This window comes from Pseudophryne corroboree, chromosome 10 (assembly GCF_028390025.1).
Source record: "Pseudophryne corroboree isolate aPseCor3 chromosome 10, aPseCor3.hap2, whole genome shotgun sequence".
Classification (NCBI taxonomy): domain Eukaryota; kingdom Metazoa; phylum Chordata; class Amphibia; order Anura; family Myobatrachidae; genus Pseudophryne; species Pseudophryne corroboree.
Window position 1 is genome coordinate 235731238 of NC_086453.1, and position 17755 is coordinate 235748992.

Consider the following 17755-nt stretch of genomic DNA (forward strand, 5'->3'; position numbering starts at 1 on the left):
CGATACCAACAGGCCGTGATACAGTCGCGTAAATACACAGGCCTAGTACAAGCGGGAAAATATCAAAACGCACAACCGCCGCTGAAACGGAGAACCATCATTTCGCAACAGCAGGTGTGTAATCAAACACTGTTATATGTTATATTGTTATGCTGTGATTTAAATGCCGATTTATATGCATCGACGTTTATATTTATTTTATAATATATGTATTTCAGATGATGCTGTAGCAAGGCGCTATGATCCTACGATACCAACAGGCCGTGATACAGTCGCGCAAATACACAGGCCTAGTACAAGCGGGAAAATATCAAAACGCACAACCGCCGCTGAAACGGAGAACCATCATTTCGCAACAGCAGGTGTGTAATCAAACACTGTTATATGTTATATTGTTATGCTGTGATTTAAATGCCGATTTATATGCATCGACGTTTATATTTATTTTATAATATATGTATTTCAGATGATGCTGTAGCAAGGCGCTATGATCCTACGATACCAACAGGCCGTGATACCGGTGCGCAAATACACAGGCCTAGTACAAGCGGGAAAACATCAAAACGCACAGCAATCGCTGAAACGGAGAACCAGCAATTCGTAACGCCGGCAATTGTACATAAGGACGTTGCTAGGTCATCAGTTATGGCGGTGCATAACGGCTGTATCAACCCGAACAAACGAAGGTCTGCTCGACCAAGAACGAATGAGAGAAGTCATAATTCAGCATTTACAGATCTGAAAAGAAAATTGTCATATTCCGAAAATGATAAGCCGCAACGGAGAAGGATCGCGTTACAAACTGTATCATGCGTAAGTAATGATGTTGCTGTAACATCAAAACACACAGCGTTTAACACTGCAGACCGGGCTGTCGCTGGTAATACAAAGACTGTAAAGGTTAAGAGGGCATCGCGTCTCTCAAGAAGTAATGTTAACCAATTGCAGCAATCAGAGGTAATCACAATTCCAGATACACAGGTTTGTTCTGAAACAGAAGCAAGCCACATAGCAGGCATTGGTTTGTTATCAAATATTAACTCAAGAAGTAATGTTAAGCAGTTGTCACAATCCGATGTCATCACTATTCCCGATACACAGGATTGCTCTGAAGCAAGACACATAGCTGGTAATTCTGTGATATCAGATATTGATGACATAAATGGGCAAGAGCTTATTACAAACTGTGTAGAGTCAACGACACAAGAACCGCAGAATAGTTCTGATGAAGTATTATCAGCCATTGCAGGAATACCTGATAATACTACAACGGTTGATTGTGTAACATCAATGCCCAATATTTTTACAACGACAGCCATGGTACACGCATCGGCTGATGCTTGTGCACCGGCGCGAGGGATAGAGCCCGACATAGTTGATGAATGTCAAAATTCAGAACAATTAGGCCAAGACGCTGAAATACAATTTTACGCGTTGTTGGGTAAGATACGGGAAGATGTTGAGAACATGGGTGTAAAAGCCGGATATTTGTTAAAACACATTAAAGGTGTGAGCCACGGTTGTAAATGTAAACAAGACATTGTTAAAGAAGTTGTTGAGACGTATATGAATGTCATGTCAAAATACATAGATCGGTCGGTTAAGACAACTGAATTTATTAAAGCCAACATACATCATTTTGCAGAAATAAATGAAACTGATCCGTGACTAGGCATGCTAGGCAATGGTTTGAAACGTGTTTTAAATTTAAATGCCTGTAAAAAAAACCCACGAATTAAACCTTGTTTAACATACAAGATCTCACAGTTATTCCGACATGCAAAGGTGAAACAGGCTGTGACAACATTAACCAGATTGAGAAAGCGCAAGCGGCACAGGGAACATGTGGTAGGCGGGAAGCAGAGTGCGATGTATGTAGATTTAGATCAATCGCCACCCCAAGCATTACCGAATGACGAATCACAGGCTGACAATATTGAGCGCAATGCAAGCCCCATATATGATGATGCTGTCGGTGTTGAGTCACCCGGTTATGACGAAGGTCGGCAACATGTATACTTGGAGGCGATTAACTGTTATGAACAACAACGACCGTATTTCAGAGCCGTTGAGTACCACAATCACTATCGGTTTGTTAATTTGGACAGGGTTACATCATTTGTAGAGGGGGTTCGAGCCATTCATACGGCTATACAGGCCATGCTCGATGGTGTCCTTGCAGGCGTGGATCCTGCCGACCGCGTTCAGCTTAGATTGGAGGGGGGTGGGTTACACAATGCCATCTATTCGCATCGTAAGCCGCAAGAAACATTAGACGCTGCCAGTTTTTTGAATCAGATTACAAACACGCTTCAAAGTAACGCTGAATTCTTATTATCCACAGGCTTAAGATTTGTGATCAGTATTTTTATGAACAGATCAGGGTCTGGTTTGACTGGGAGGAGTTTACAGCGCCTTCCCCAAAGTTTAATAATAAATAAAAGAAAGAGATATCTCTATGACTTCAGAAGCATAGGTAATAACCTGTGTTTGGCCGCTAGCGTCTGTAAACTTCTGGATAAAGGTAACAATGCCAATGATCATGTAATACAGGAGAGAGCGATCCAACTACATAAAGCTTTGAATCTGCCGCTTAATAAAGCGGTCAGCTTTAGCGATGTTGCAATTTTTGAAAATTATTTAAACGTTTCGATCAATCTCCTCTATTACAGTCAAAGTGATTGGAAATACTACAGTACGGACAGTCGTTACAAAGACACGCTGTTTGTGCTATATCACGATTGTCACTTTTATGGGATACTCGATATCAAAGCGTTTCTTGGAGCCCGATATTATTGCATCCATTGTCATAGCGCTTACCATCATAGAAATAATCACGATTGTCTTTTCTTTTGTAAGGCTTGTCACAGGCCGGATTGTATTGACGATGGTGTGACGGCTTTAAGGTGTTCGGTGTGTAGGGTATTTTGTCGATCAAACGAGTGTTTAGAGCTACACAAAGCTTTAGCTCTTGATCACAAAATATCCTGTCTTGAACATGTATATTGTGACAAGTGTTGTCTCTACAGGCGAACAGATCATAACTGCCGAGGCCTAAAGTGCCCCATTTGTAAGGTGTTCGTTGATGGGTTTTCGAACCATTTGTGCTATATACAAACCATCAAGCCGGAAGAGCCCACAAAGAAATACATCTTTTATGATTTTGAGTGTATGCAGGAGACAGGTGTGCACATACCAAACTACTGTTACGCTTTAACATTAACGGGGGAGAAAGACTGGGAGTTTAAGGGTGTTGCATGTATCGAAGACTTTGTAAAGACGTTCATGAAACCAAAATTTGAGCATTACACATTCATAGCCCATAATGCAGGTCGCTATGATGCATATTTTGTGCTGCGCCAGCTGATTAAGGAGAAATTAAAGATGGAATTATTATCTAGAGGCGGCAACATAATGTGCATCACGGTAAAAGATTTGAAGATAAGATTTATTGACTCTTTAAATTTTTTACCCATGCGGCTTAGCAAGTTACCAAAGGCGATGGGGTTTGACGGTACCAAAGGTTATTTCCCACATTTTTTTAACACAGCTGATAACCAAAATTACATAGGCGCTATGCCATCAATAGAGTATTTTGGTCCACAATACATGATGCCTGATGAATTATCTGAGTTTACAGCCTGGTATAAACAGCATGTACACAAACCGTTTAACTTTCAAAAAGAGCTCGTACGATATTGTAAAGAAGATGTGAAAATATTACAAAAAGCTTGTGATGCTTTCAGATCGGCTGTTATAGCCATGACAGAACAGGAATTTCTGATAACAAAGAAAAAAAAAAGGTTGTGGTTAAACGTCACATCGAAGCTTTTCAATTAGTCACGTTGGCTTCCGTATGCATGGCCATGTACCGTTGTAAATTTTTACAGGAAAAGACACTGTCCCTTGTACCGGGTGATAACTATCACAAGACTCAGAAGCGTTACTCAACGCCAGCCATACAGTGGTTAATGTACATAGAACACAAAGAAGGTGTGAGTATAAGACACGCTTTACAAGGGGGCGAGAAGAAAGTTGGTAAATACAGCCTGGATGGTTACGCCGTGATTAACGGAACACCCACTGCATTTGAATTTCAAGGTTGTTTTTATCACGGCTGTGGTGCTTGTTACAACGCCGATGATAAAAACAAACTGACTAAAACGACCTACGGTCAATTACACCACAAGACGCAGGTAAAGTTGCACTACCTTAAACGTTGTGGATTTCAGATACGTGAAATCTGGGGTTGTGAATGGAAGTCTATGCTAGATTCTGATGCGGATCTACAGGCTTTTCTGAAGGGCAAAGAATTACCCGAACCCTTGGAGCCGCGTGATGCTCTTTATGGCGGGCGCACAAACGCCATAAAGCTGTATCACAAAACAGGCTGTGATGAAAAAATTCAATATTTTGACTTCACCAGTTTATATCCATATGTTAACAAAACCAAAACGTATCCTATACAGCACCCACGCATTATTTATAAGGACTTTGGTGATGTCACAAAGTATTTTGGTTTTGCCAGGGTTAAAGTTTACCCGCCTCGTGGCCTATTTTTTCCGGTTCTGCCGGTTAAAATGGGTGGCAAGTTAATGTTTCCATTATGTCGCACATGCGCTGAGTCTGGACAGACTGAGCCGTGCGTTCATGATTCAGAAAAACGTGCACTCATCGGTACATGGTGTACCGTGGAACTAAACTTGGCTGTAGAAATGGGGTACATGGTGTGTAAAATCTATGAGGTGTGGCATTTTGATGAGAGCTCTGACAAATTGTTTTCAGGCTACATTAAAACGCACCTCAGGGATAAACAAGAGGCCTCTGGTTATCCCGAATGGTGTACAGATGCCGAGAAACGCCAAGAGTATATAGACGCCTATCAAAAAAATGAAGGCGTGTCTTTACGCCCCGATCACATAGAAATCAATCCCGCTAAAAGACAAATTTCAAAATTGTTTTTAAATTCCTTATGGGGTAAATTTGGTCAACGTAGCAACATGCCCAATACGTGTCTAGTGACCGATCCCGACAAACTTTTTGAATACGCGTTCTTACCGTACTATGACGTGTCCGCTTTGGACTTTGTTGACGATGATACAGTTATGGTAAATTGGAAGTATGCCAAAGATCATTACACCAGGGGCGCAATTTCAAATGTAACTATAGCCATCTTTACAACGGTTTATGCACGTGTTGAACTGTACAAACTACTGTATAGATTACAAGATAGATGTCTTTATCACGACACAGATTCTGTGATTTTTGTCAGTAGACCCGGTGACTGGTGTCCGCCACTGGGTGATTATTTAGGCGAGTTGACCAGCGAACTACCCACAGGCACCCATATAACAGAATTTGTCTCAGCCGGTCCCAAGTCATACGGCAATCGACTAAACAACGGAAAGACCTGTTTAAAAGTTAAAGGTATAACGCTCAATGTTGATAATGCGCAGCACGTTAACTTTGACAGCCTGAAAGAACTGGTCTTAGATTATCCTTTAAATCACGAAGGCGATGACCAGAAAAAGGTTGTGATCCGTCAACCCGGTATAGTACGTGTGAAAAAGTGCTGGCAGATAGAGACGCGTACATTGCAGAAGACGCAAAGGTGTGTTTATACTAAACGGTCTCTTACGGACAACTTCACAACACTGCCGTTCGGCTATTAAGATGGACACCAGATTTCAGCACCCTTTCTCATGTATTTTAGCGGGTCCGTCCAATTCGGGTAAAAGTTATTTTGTGAAAACGCTGTTACAACACGCTGCAACACATATGACTCATGTACCTGATAATGTTGTTTGGTTTTACACCTGTTGGCAGCCTATATACGACCAACTTCTGCGTGATTACCCCGGTACGCGTTTTATAGAGGGCTTACCAGAGTCTTTTAGCGATGATCAACTTTTTCCCCCTGATAAGATTAATTTAACAGTGATTGATGATTTGATGGACGCGGCAAGTAATAATTCAGAGGTTGAGAAAGCTTTCACAAAGTATGTACACCATCGTAATCTCAGTATCCTGTACCTTGTCCAAAACATATTTTGTCAAGGTAAAAAGAGCAGAACTATACATTTAAACACAAAATATATGGTCATGTTCAAAAACCCCAGGGATAAAATGCAGGTGGGCATTCTGGCTAGACAAATGTACCCATCGAAACATCGTTTTTTTCTCGAAGCCTATGAATCCGCGACGGCTGCCCCTTTTGGTTATTTACTGGTTGATTTAAGAAACAACGCTCTTGACGATTATCGTTTACGAAGCGACTTATTCCCACCAGACACGCCTGTCGCTTTTGTCATTAAGAAGCGCGGTTCTATAAAGCTATAACCGTACAACCTTTAGTCATTTGTTGTCATTCTAACAACGGTGAACATGTCGGGGCGGATAAGACGTAATTGGGTGCTTTTAAAAACGTTAATTAAAGCAACACCATTCCAAAGAAATGCTATTTTATCCAACGCTTCAAACGATTTAGTCACGGCTATTTGTGAGATAGCGCTCAACACGCTTAAAGGTAAAATACCGCTGTCTCAACGCCAGTTGAACTACCTTAAAAAGAAGCGAGCGCTTATAAAATCACTTTGTAATAAGAAATGTGCCATTGGAAAAAAGAAGAGGTTGGTTAAACAGTCGGGTGGTTTTATCGGTTCGCTGCTTGGTTTTGCTATACCACTAATTACAGGACTATTGTCTAATCGCTGATGGAGTACGCTGAGAAAATGTATCTGGTACCTCAGAATCAGATAGACCGTTTACATAATAAACCGAACAGCGACAACATACGTAAAACAGCAACGCATGGTCTAGATGTAGAGATCGTGAAAATACTACAGAATAATGATTTATCAGAATATGAAAAAGCAAAGCGATATACAATGTTGTTGCAGAGATACCTGGTGTTGAGTAAACAGGCTGATAGTGAAATGTCAACTTTAGCTCTTTTATCACCCGTTGCAAAATCTGTTGATGAATCAAATAATACGACACAGCCTATTGCACCCGATGCTGTTTATCATGAGCTTTTGAGCGGTGTTAATGACCGGTATAAGAAAAACTGTGAAATACTATTGAGTAAAATGACACGCTCTAAACACATCACAGACTGGAACAGTAAAGGGGAGTTTCTGTACAAAGGCGTCACTGTGCCTGGTTCCAACATGTTAGATTTAATAAGAAGCATCACGCAAAGTAACGGTGTGTCGATCCGTAATATACCGAATGGTTGGCCTGAATTTATGCGGGCAATGTCTGAATTGAATATTCCCTCAACCGTCATAGCCAATGCGGGGAATAGAATGTGTTTAGAACGATTAAAAGCTGAGAAGCAGGATGACTCTGATGGCGCTGTGACATCGCCCATGTCGTTACAAACCCTTAACAAAGGTCGAATAAATGTTTTAAGTCCCCCAGGTTTAACAACACCGCACGGTTACTTACTGCCTAGGAAAAGATCCGTAAATCTATTTCAGGATTCACAGTGGCTGAAACTATAACATATCACTAATTTATAATATTTTTATACACTGTATTTTGTGTTGGTATTTTGCGCCACAATGTTTAACTTATGTCAATAATATTTTATGTAATGTTTTAAATGCTTCTTTACCGTGTTATATATATATATATATATATATATACATATATCAATAAAATATGCTTATGCTTTATAAAACAACGTTTTGTTCTTTGTTTCTATTGCTGTAAACGGAAGAAATTTCAAGCACGCGATATAAAGTTTAATAAACAACGTTGTTTATTAGAAAAACATCATAGATATGATGCGTTGTACATAAAACGTATCAAACAGAATGTTGATTACAAGTTACACAAACAATACAACGTTGTGCGTAACACGCTTCACACACAGCGTTGTGCGTGAAGCGTTTTATGTACAACGTGTCATAACTATGACACGTTGTACATAAAACGCTTCACGCACAGTGTTGGTTACAAGTTACACAATTCTGTATATATCTATATGCATAATGACTCAGACAATGGCTTCTTGGGAGTCGTCTTACAAAATTTGAAACAAAACAATCATTACGTTTTGTGTCATCACTAAAACGGGCCAGTACATCCACATATTTGTATTTTTTACACATGTAAAATATAAAGTATATGCAATATTGACCGCAAACGGTACTGTTAAAATTTTGCAACTGCTTGTTTTGGTGATAAACACTTTTTGAATTCAAGTTTAAAAAATGTATTATTGCTTTTGGGAATAGGGGGCTGTCAGGGGCTAACCCGTAAGAATCAAAAAAGTAACATTCACGCTTCTCGTTAAAATAAGCGGCCAACCAGTGCTCACCCGGCTGCCCGCTGCTATGCGTATTGATTACAAACGCGCAGGGATATTGCGACAGTTTACTGACCGGCAACATATCGCACGGATATGTTCCTTTAAAAATATGCCTTGTGCTTTGCACGGCGTACAGAATACAGTTTATCTGTAATGTGTTCATTTTTTCAGCAGCGTAGTGTTAGTTTATTTCATTTATAGATAATCGTACAGCACATCGCGCCTTTGATTAATCTCGATGATGTTATCAAATAGAGCGTATATTATCACATTGACTGTCCGGTCCAACGCTTCTGCAAAGCGGAATTCGGCACGTAGATTGCCTGTTCTTATCAGGGAAAGGTGTTCTCCACACTCCTGTTCTGGTGAAAGGTCAAAAGCAAATAGCGTGTAGCCCCTGAGGTACTCTTCGCGGTCAATCAGTATACCATTGTCAGATTTCTGCTTATTTGTGATCTGTATGAGTGACATATACTCTCTTACAGCATTACCGCTTTCAAAGTCGGGTTGAAATGGCTTGGCGGGGTGCGGCGTTCCATCCAGATAAAGGGACGCAAAACTTAAATTTTTATGTTCAAAGCACAGGGGGTTCCGGTTATGGATTCCTGAAAATGATTCATTATCCACGAAACCGGCTATAACTGTTTTCGGCACTTGTCCTAAAAATAAATTTTCTAGATTAAATACTCTACTGCCTGTTGGTACGCTGTAGATTTTCATCCCAACGCGGTCAATCGCGTATTTCGCGTTACCGTTTAACAGAGCCTGCGCGTGCCCAATCCGCACGGCCGGTGAGACCTAAACTCTTTTCACGAACAGGGATGCGGCTGTGATCTGTATTTTAAAGGCATCCGCCTCAGACGACATTAAGCAGAATGCGTCTTTGTTTCTGGTTAGTTTAATCTTCAGATCAACGGCGTTTAAAATTAGTTTATGTTGATGGAAAAGGTCGCAGTGAAGCGGGCCTAGCAGTTCAACAGTGCGACTCTGCGCTGTTGCGCCTGCTCGTTTTTTGAATCCCGTATTCGGTCCGTCCAGCGCCGTGTTGTTAAATTCACCATCCGCATCTTTGTAAAATAATCCTGTTGTGTGTTTTGTTGACAATGCATCCGAGCTGTAATTTAATATAGTCTCAATGTACGCGCGGTATGCGTAAAGATTGTTGGATTGTGATATGAGCCTGTCGCCCAAAGTTACATCCACTTGGTTGAATAAAGTCGCTATTGGGTAATTAATAAGTGCGACCCGCGCACCTTGCGGTATCGGCGTGTTATCGGTTCGTACGATCTTACATGTCACGTACAACAGCGTATTGTTCAGATCGTAGTAGTGTTCACCGCTGGCTGCTATATAAAATTCAAGCGGAGCTGTGTCGGATAACGCCGCTAAAGGTTGAACTTCGACGTATAGACTTTTCTCTATGCTAGTTTGTGTCGGGGGCACGTAAAAAAGATCCAGCTCTGTTTTTGCACATTCAACGGATTCGTGGTGTATGAAAGACATGTTTAAAAAATATCACCAACGGCACTCTTCGGCTTTCTCTTCTTCTTTGAGTTGCGTCGTCTCTGTTTTTTATTTAAAAAGGGTATGTCCCAAGGCGGAAGCGTTATCATACGCTTCCGTTTTCTTTTAGACACGCCTTTTCTTGTATATATTAGTCCTGAACCGTCTTGCTTTGCTTGGTTCGCCTCGTGTATCTTATTCACAACGGCCGTTGTGGCTTGCCCGATAACATCTTTCGCTATATTACGAACAGCTGTCTTCATATGCGGTTTAGCCAACTCTAAACCTCTCCGGAAAAGAGGAACAGCTTTTCTGAAAAGACTTCGAAAAATACCGCCTAAACCGCAGCCGTACATGTATGCGCTGCCGTGAAAACCTGGTAATCCATTACCGGCTTGAGATTTATAATATTGCGCATAGAGGCCCGGATCGCCATAATTTTTAACAGCGACCATTCTGCTTAGTTAATAAAATTCAGTTTTGCGGCGTCTGAAGTGTAGCTTCACGATCGCTTTCCCAAACTTAAATGCCATGTTCTCGTTTTGGTCGTTCTTTATCTCTATGGCTATCGTGTCAAAATGTGTTTTGCACAATGGTACGTAATCGGGTTTCTCGTATCGTATTGTGACAACCTCATTGTTATAAACCTTCATTTCAACAGTGCGAAGTAGCGGTACATAACTATCCCCGACCCGTTGGTGTTCGATAATGTCTGTGTACACGTACATCGTATATTGGCCGCCTTTGATGTCGGCGCATGGTTTAGAAATATTAGTTTTAGGCTGTAAACCCAGTATCCATGTCAGCTTAGAACCGGCGTGGATTTGATACAACAGTTTACTGTCACATGTTACAACGCGTGCAAATGGATCATACGTTAGTCTTAATCCAACGTCCAGTTTCAGTTGTACAATTTCAGCGTTGATTACGTTCAGTAACGCTTCGATTGTTTCATAAAAACCGGGTTTAATGCACAAACTCGCGACTCTCGCCACCGGCTGTTCCGCCGTTCCATCCCATGATAATTGCAGTCTACAATCTTGTAAATCCAATGTATTCCACGTATGCGGGTATTGTATCTCAGTAAGTGCCACTTCCCATTCGCCATTTAAGTCTATCGGTTTAGCCAACTTTGTCGTATAGTTAGAAATTTTATTTTGTGGGAAGGTAACAGCCGATGCGTTGCTGGGTAAGGTTATGTAGAACGACTTGTCATCCATCGCTCGTCTTGTTTAGATACTGCTGATCTTTATATGTCTTTTATCACCGATGCTGCGACCCAACTGTTAAATTTTGCGGGGTACCCGCGCCACTTGACTAACGCGTATTTACGGCCTCTGACCGTCTTATTTTTTAAAATCTTTTCCACTTTGTAAACTCTGTTATAGTTTTTTGGTATGCTTTGAAGCTCTTCGGGGTAAAAACTACCTGTTATAACTTCACCGTACAGATCTGCCAACTTATAAAGCGGTTTAATCCCTTTAGTGTTCACACTATGTACAACAAAAATCTCCTCAGAAAAGCTCTGTTCGTAACCTTTCTGAAATATGTCCTTATATTTAGAAATACGGACGTGGTCACCGATTCCTAAACAAACTGGGGCTTTCTTACTTCTAAAGTAATCACCGTAGGTCGTTTTGAAGACACTCAATGCGTTAGAGTCATTCACATCGTTTGGAGCGCACTTAATCGTTCTATGGTATGTGTTATTATAGCTGCGTATGAAGTCTTGTAAAACGTCTATATATCTGTAGGTATTCTTTGCCGTGAAATAGCGCCACATGCGTGTTTTTAAAGTCCTATTGAAGCGCTCTATAACAGCAGCTTTCACATCGTTATTGGTCGTGAAATGATTTATACCGTATTTTTCTAACACCTTTTTTAGGTTTCTGTTTAGAAACTCTTTGCCATTATCGGTTTGTAGCTTCATCGGCACATCGCCGCGCTGGAATATTTTTTCAAAAGCATTAGCGACCGTTGCTGCATTCTTAGCGGTCAGACTTTCACCCCACACCCTCTTACTGAATATATCGATGATTGTTAATATGTATTTAACGCCATCGTTGTATTTTGACAAATCTATCAGCGAGACCAAATCGCATAGCCACTGTTGGTTTATACCCGATACACAAATCATGTTCCTTTTATAGTTTTTTCTTGCTGGCTTGTGCAGCGTGTATGCGTCTTGTTCTTGTAACCACATTCTTACGTCGGATCTTTTAAATTTATTTTTAACCGCCCCATAATATTTATCAATGCCGCTAAAACTACCTGGTTTTAACACTGTGTAATATGCATCTTTCATCCGCCTGATTTGACGCGCTGCGTTGCGTGACATTCTGCGACTGTTGTTGCGTGACACTCTGCGACTGGTGTTACGCAACAATTTTTAATACGGTTTAATATCGAACACTATAAATTTATATAAAATTTAATATTAAAGCGATATAAAACACTATAATTTAATATTAAAGGGGGTGGCGCCTAGGAGCAAGGGGGTGTCACCACCTGTCAAGTTTGACAGAAAGGTTGTCTTTATCTACTTAGGTGACCCATAGCCACTACAATTGCTAACAATTAAATAACCTCCATTTGGAGATATTATATATAATCTTTAAGATTGTGAACTTGGAATAGTGGGTACCCAAACTACTGACAGTGGTCGGACAATATTGGATGGGTATAGGGATGTCTATGGTATTCATACCAATAAAGTAACCCGGAGTATAAGAATGCACTCATAAACACAAGTGGACACGCTTTTTAAATTCTTTATTCACATTTTCTTTAATTCTTGTTGAGATTCACTTATTTGTTAGTTTGTGATTTTAACCTCTATGTTTCACTGTAGTTCGGGAAAAGAAATTAATCAGAATCATATTTTAATACATATCTAATAAAGGTTATATTTTAGAATTGGTTTTCTCTCAGTGCGTCGACAACACAGATTTCCTTCTTCTTCCTCTTCCACATTTTAGTTCTGACATACTGTAGTTGACTGCACCCCCTAAATAAAATCAACTTTGTGTTTAATATCTAAAAGGGGTCCATGTGAGTGAACGTATGGTGGCGAATCACATACATTCACTCAAATTAATATAATATTGCTTCTTGAGTATGCAGATACCCAATCCCCCTTGTAGATTTACTAAACACAAATCTTGGCAGTGTTGGGGCTATTTGTGTTGAAATACACTGCCAACCACACAAATACGAATCAATAGACCACTGGTCAAACGCGGCTGTTATTTTATACATCACAGGAATTTACTAAGAATTCGTATTCTCAATCACTGACGACAATAGCCAAACTCTCCCTGGAAAGCATGGAATTTGTACAGAAATAGAACAATCAAATAGACCTGCTTTTGGCTGACGTGTTTGGATAGTCATGCTTCTCGGTGTCAAAGTGTCTGAAATAGTTGAAAATAAAAATTAAAAAATGCGTGGGGTACCCCCTCCTAAGCATAACCACCCCCGGGCTCTTTGAGCCAGTCCTGGTTGTTACAATACCGGGGAAAAAATGTGTAGGGTTCCCCAGTATTTATACAACCAGCACCGGGCTCTTGGTCCGGTCCTGGTTCCAATAATACGGGGGACAAAAGAAGCAGGTGTCCTCCGTGTTTTTGAAACCAGTACCGGGCTCCACTAGCCAGGGAGATAATGCCACAGCCAGGGGACACATTTATATTGGTCCATGTGTTCGTGGCATTACCCCCCCGCCCCCCCAACTAGTCACCCCTGGCCAGGGTTCCCTGGGGTAGTGGCAGTGGCGTGCGGTGATGTCAGAGGCTGGTGAGGCACTACAGCCATAATGTCCGCCGAATCCTGCCGATGACCCCTACCGCCGCCGAGCCAATGCCCACTACTGCCACTTAGCCGATGCCTGCTGCCACCGCCAATGGCTTACAAACTAGCCCACCGTCAACTGACCCAGCCCTCCGCCACTAATTTGCACCTCAGTCCGATGCCGCCAATGCCCGCTGCCTGCCTGCTGATATATTGTACATTTTTATAGAAAAAAATAAAAATTAGTGTTTGGGAAGGGAGTGGGAGGAGGACATGAATGCAATTTTGTTGTCCAGGGCTTCCATTAACTTAATGGAGAAGGATCTGAATGGGTTAAAAAATGTAAAAAAAAATGCGTGAGGTCCCCCTTCCTAAGTATAACCAGCCTCGGGCTCTTTGAGCCGGTCCTGGTTGTTTAAATACTGGGAAAAAATTGGACAGGGGTTCCCCGTATTTAGACAACCAGCACCGGGCTCTTAGACCGGTCCTGGTTCCTAAAATATGGGGGACAAAAGATGTAGGGGTCCCCCGTATTTTTAAAACCAGCACCGGACTCCACTAGCCAGGGACATAATGCCACAGCCGGGGGACACATTTATGTAGGTCCCTGCGGCCGTTGCATTACCCCCCCCCAACTAGTCACCCATGGCCAGGGTTCCCTGGAGGAGTGGGGACCCCTTAAATCAAGAGGTCCCCCCCCCTCCAGGCACCCAAGGGCCAGGGGTGAAGCCCGAGGCTGTCCCCAGCACCCCTGGGCGGTGGGTGCCGGGCTGATAGCCATAAGTGTGTATAAAAAAGAATATTGTTTTTTGTTGTGGAACTACAAGGCCCAGCAAGCCTCCCCCGCTTGCTGGTACTTGGAGAACCTCAAGTGCCAGCATGCGGGGAAATAACGGGCCCGCTGGTACCTGTAGTTCTACAACAAAAAAATACCCAAATAAAAACACAACACACACACTGTGAAAGTAAAAATTTATTAAAACACACTTACACACTCACACATACTTACCTACATCCCACGCCGGTCACGTCCACTTGTCCAGTAGAATCCAATAGGTGGTTCCTGTAAAAATGAGAGAGAGATCACTTACCTACATCCCACGCCGGTCACGTCCACTTGTCCAGTAGAATCCAAAAGGGGTACCTGTAAAAATGAAAATTATACTTACAAACAAAGTAATCCACAGGAGGAGAGAGAGAGAGCAAGAGCGAGAGAGAGAGAGAGAGAGAGAGAGAGAGAGAGAAATTAATGAATATTATGCCCTCGCTGATGCGGGAAGACGTTAGCACAGACAGGGGAGAGTGCTGCTGCTAACTGGGATGATGGAGCAGGCTCCCCCAATAGTTGTGAGCCTAGTAGCTGTACCTCTAGTAGCTTTGCCCCCTGTAGCAGTGCCCCCAGTAGCAGTGCCCCGAGTAGTTGTGACCCCTGTAGTTGTGCCCCCAGTAGCTGTGCCCCTTGTAGCTGTGCCCCCTGTAGCTTTGCCCCTTGTGGCTGTGCCCCCCAGTTGCTGTGCCCCTTATAGCTGTGCCCCTTGTTGTTGTGCCCCTGTTGCTGTGCCCCTTGTTGTTGTGCCCCCCAGTTGCTGTGCCCCTTGTTGATGTGCCCCCCAGTTGCTGTGCCCCTGTTGCTGTGCCCCTTGTTGTTGCGCCCCCCAGTTGCTGTGCCCCTTGTTGTTGCGCCCCCCAGTTGCTGTGCCCCTGTTGCTGTGCCCCTTGTTGTTGTGCCCCCCAGTTGCTGTGCCCCTGTTGCTGTGCCCCTTGTTGTTGCGCCCCCCAGTTGCTGTGCCCGTTGCTGTGCCCCTTGTAGTTGTGCCCCCAGTCGCTGTGCCCCCAGTAGTTGTGACCCCAGTCGCTGTGCCCCTTGTAGCTTTGCCCCTAGCTGTGCCCGAAGTAGTTGTGCCCCCTGTCGCTGTTCCCCCAGTCGCTTTGCCCCCAGTAGCTGTGACCCCTGTAATTGTGCCCCCAGTTGCTATGCCCCTTGTAGTTGAGCCCCCCAATTGCTGTGCCCCTTGTAGTTGTGCCCCCCAGTTGCTGTGCCCCCAGTTTTGCTGTGCCCCTTGTAATTGTGCCCCCCAGTTGCTGTGCCCCTTGTACTTGTGCCCCTTATAGCTGTGCCCCTTGTTGTTGTGCCCCCCAGTTGCTGTGCCCCCCAGTTGCTGTGCCCCTTGTTGTTGTGCCCCCCAGTTGCTGTGCCCCTGTTGCTGTGCCCCTTGTTGTTGTGCCCCCCAGTTGCTGTGCCCCTGTTGCTGTGCCCCTTGTTGTTGTGCCCCCCAGTTGCTGTGCCCCTGTTGCAGTGCCCCCCAGTTGCTGTGCCCCTTGTTGTTGTGCCCCCCAGTTGCTGTGCCCCTCTTGCTGTGCCCCTGTTGCTGTGCCCTCTTGCTGTGCCAGTTGCTGTGCCCCCCAGTTGTTGTGCCCCCCAGTTGCTGTGCCCTCCAGTTGTTGTGCCCCTCTTGCTGTGCCCCAACACATAAAAAAAAAAAAAAACACACACACACATACTTACCGCTCCTGCAGCGCTGTCCTCCGTCCGTCCTCCGTCAGTCCGCCGCCGGCTCGTCTCTTCTGTACTATGGGAGAGACGTCATGACAGGCTGCAGCGAGCGCCCACACAGCCCACGGCGCCTGCTGCAGCCGGGAAGGGGGTGATTGGACAGCGGATCCAGCACTGGATCCGCTGGGCCAATCACATCTGGACACTGACAGGGGCCTGTCATTGCGGCACCAGTATAGGTGCCGCTTGTCCATTCATTTTCAATGGGCTTTCACAGCCCATTGCAGCGCCCCGCCCCCTGCCCGCCCCCGCTGCCCGGAGTTTTAATGTTAGCAGCGGGAGGCACCTCTCCCGCTGCCTCCCACCCTCACAAGCAGCCACAGGGGGGGGGATTATTAAAATAAGGAAAAAAGATATTGATAACAGACTCTGTTATAAATATCTTCTTTTTATTATTTTAATCGTTATGACAGGGGAGGCACTGCCTCCCCTGCCTCCCCTGACTGCACGTCCCTGGGTAGTGGGTCCCCTTAAATTGTGGCCTGCAGCTAACCGTGAGGTTAATTGAGGTCACCAACAAGAGTGACCACAATTAACCTTGCAGTTAGCTGCAGACCGCAATTCTCCCACCATAGACTATAATGGACGACCGCGACCCTCCATTATAGCCAGTGCACTCCGCCTGATTGACAGGCAAGGAGTGCACAGTTAATCAGGAGAGCGCAATCACGTGGCGATCTCTGATTGGCTGCCGAGTCCTCGAGTGACAGCAGTCATGGGGGGGGTTCCCGGCATTTGGGGAAAGGGGATCCATATGTAAACATGGATCCCCTTTAGTTGCGTGGTTCGGTATTTACATTTTTTTAACCCATGGATGCCTACAGGGAAAGAAGTGGACCAATGTACACAGGATTTTTTGTGAGTATATACAGTATATTTTTTTTTACAGGTACCCTATTGGATTCTACATGGACAAGTGGACGTGAATGGTGGTGTGGGATGTAGGTAAGTACCTGTATGTATGAGTGTATAAGTGTGTTTTATTAAAACTTTACTGTCAAGGTGTGTTGTGTTTTTTTGGGGTATTACTTTTGTTGTGGAACTACAGGTACCAGCAGGACCGTTAATTCCCTGCATGCTGGTACTTGTGGTTCTCCAAGTACCAGCATGCAGGGGAGGCATGCTGGGATTTGTAGTTCCCCAGCAAAAAACTATATATTTTTTTGAAAAATTTTATGGCTATCAGCCCGGCTCCCACCGCCCAGCGGTGCTGGGGACAGCCTCGGGCTTCACCACTGGCCCTTGGGTGCCTGGAGCGGGGGGGGGGGGGCCTTGGTTTAAGGGTTCCCCACTCCCTGTCACGAACCGGTCTCTCACCTTTGCGGGTTCTGGGGTTCATCCGTTGCCAGTGTGGTTGCTCGCGGTGCTGTGGGGACGCGGCGTGATCAGTGGCACAGGTAATGCAGAGTCTGGGAACTGTGAGTGCGGGGACCAAATGGCCTAAGGCACTGCGGTGTGTCTGCTGTATAGGAGGTGGCCATGTTGGAGACCAAATAGGTAATACAGAGCACTTGTGAAAACACCTGTGGGCAGGTGTAAACCAATCCCGTGCTTGTGCTGCCTTTAAGTAGGCTGGGATTATGTTACTCTGG